The 2,550-nt window shown below is 47.9% G+C and overlaps 1 pseudogene; it reads left to right on the plus strand.

Annotated features, from left to right (window-relative positions):
* Positions 1-465: 465 nt before the first annotated feature.
* Positions 466-1,934, plus strand: LOC133255283 (GTP-binding nuclear protein Ran-like; annotated as a pseudogene).
* Positions 1,935-2,550: the final 616 nt, after the last annotated feature.

Raw genomic sequence — 2,550 nt, forward strand, 5'->3', positions numbered from 1 at the left:
CTCCCTGATGAGGAGGAACCTCAGCAGCTTCTGGATCTGCAAGGAGCACCTGGACTCAGAGCCTCTGCTCAGACACCCACGCCACAGCTTCCTGAGAAAAACTTGTCCAGTGTTTTCTGGAATTCTTGGGGATAATCTGGATCATTGCTTAAAGTGTGAGTGTTATAAAAAGCTGAGTCTCCCTTCCACGTGGGAGCTGAAGAGTGGCTCTCAGCCCAGCTGGCGGAACCCACCTCAAGGGTTCACCATGGCAGCCATGGAAGGAGGAGGAAGGCGGTAGGGATGGGGGGAGTCTTTCCATGGGAAAGCTATGTGATCTGTGTCCCCACCGTGCTCCCTCCATCCTGCCCTCTTCTTCTCTATCCGAAGGCAGCCCTCAACAAATGGAGAGCAAGGTGGCCCTGTCAAACCTTCAGAGGATTTAAAATACTGTATTAACACTGCACCTCAGGAGGAGTACTTACATCCATCCATGTCCTTCTGAATTTGCCTGGGAGAGTAATGACGGCTTTAAGGTATTGCTTGAAAGTTTGGAGTTATGGTCCTGTCAGCCTAAGCCTGAAAGTTACTTCTATCTGTGAGAATTTGGGCAAGCCATTTGAATTCTTTAAAGTCAGTTTTGCTCAGTCAGACAGGTGCGGAGATGCTTCTGGAAGCAACATCGCGATGGCTGCCCAAGGAGAACCCCAAGTTCAGTTCAAACTGGTATTGGTGATGGTGGTACTGGAAAAACTATGTCCGTGAAACGTCATCTGACTGGTGAATTTGAGAAGTATGTAGCTACCTGGGGTGTTGAGGTCCATCCTCTTGTGTCCCATACCAACAGAGGACATATTACGTTCAAAGTATGGGATACAGCTGGTCAGGAGAAATCGGGTGGACTGAGAGAGGGCTATCATATACAAACTCAGTGTGCCGTTACAATGTTTGATGTAACATCGAGAGTTACTTACAAGAAAGTGCCTAACTGGCATAGAGATCTGGCATGAGTGTGTGAGAACATCCCGATGGTATTATGTGGCAACAAAGTGGACGTTAAGGACAGAAAGGCTGAGGCAAAGTCATCTGCCTTCCACCAAAAGAAGACTCTTCAGTACAATGACATTTCTGCCAAAAGTAACTACAGCTTTGAAGAGCCCTTCCTCTGGCTTGCTAGAAAACTGATCGGAGACCCTAACGTGGAGCTCGTCGCCATGCCTGCTCTTGCCCCGCCAGGGGCGGTCAGGGACCCAGCCTTGGCAGTGCGGGACAAGCAGGGCTTAGAGGTTGCAGAGATGAAGATGCTGGCCTGTGGGAAGGTGAGGCTGGGGCCCAGCGTCAGAAGTCTAGTTTTATAGGCAAGTGTCCCGTGATGTCAGCAGTGCAGCGTGTTCGCCACTTTATTACACAGCTAAGCAGAACATGTGCTTAATGTTTGGGTGCTGAAGGAGGTGGATGGGCTTTGGAGTGAATGTGGCAGTTAAAAAAAAAAAAAAAACTTTCATTTTTGGACCTGCATATTTAGGTGATTTGGAACACAATTGTTCCTCCTTGAGTTTCAAGTATAAAACTGCTATAGTCACATGACACGGAGAAAGAAATGGCAACCCACTCCAGTGTTCTTGCCTAGAGACTCCTGTGAACAGGGGAGCCTGGTGGGCTGCTGTCCATGGGGTCGCACAGAGTCGGACACGACTGAAGCGACTCAGCAGCAGCAGCATAGTCACGTGACATTATTGAGAGGTGAAATCTTGTTTGTTACTGTCATTCCCATTCCTTTTCGTTTAGAAGCAGAATAAAGTTTTATTTCAAATATCTAAAAAGGAAGTCAGTTTCCTCACCCCTACAATAAGAAGAGTAATTATAGTAACATTATTATAGGAATATCATAGTAATTAGAGATAATATATGTAAAGCACTTACACAATATTTGACACATGCCTGTGTGCGAAGTCACTTTAGTCATGTCTGACTCTTGGCACCTCTATGGACCAGAGCCCTCCAGTCTCCTCTGTCCATGGGATTCTCTAGGCAAGAATACTGGAGTGGGTTGCCATGCCCTCCTCCAGGGGATCTTCCTGACCCAGGACAAACCCGTGTTTCTTGTGTCTACTGCATTGGCAGGCACCACTGGCACCACTGGGGAAGCCCATAGAGTCAGCTTAAATAAACAGTATGTTATTAGAACTAATGAGAGAGCATGTGAACATACTTTCATGTGAGATCTGTTTACTGCATTGTTGCGTAATTTCTTATCTCTCCCGGACATTGTCAGTGCTCCCTACACGTCCTCGGTCTCCCTTCTCTTTTCTGACTGCTCTTCTCCTGGCCACTGTGTTCTTTGGCCTCTGACAGCCTGCTCCTGGACCTCTCTTAGGCGACACCTCAGGCTACTGGAGTCTGGAGAATGCCAGGTACAGTACGAAAGTCCAGCTCTCTTGCCTTGTGTGAGGACAAACTCTGAGTTCCCTGGTGGGATCAAGCCGAAATGCCATCCTTGCTTTGCTCTTTCACCCTCCCCATCTTGCCTCTCCACCCCCTTAGTGGTTTTTCCTGGGATCATTTCCTCAA

The sequence above is a fragment of the Bos javanicus genome, chromosome 10, assembly GCF_032452875.1.
Source record: "Bos javanicus breed banteng chromosome 10, ARS-OSU_banteng_1.0, whole genome shotgun sequence".
Lineage (NCBI taxonomy): Eukaryota > Metazoa > Chordata > Mammalia > Artiodactyla > Bovidae > Bos > Bos javanicus.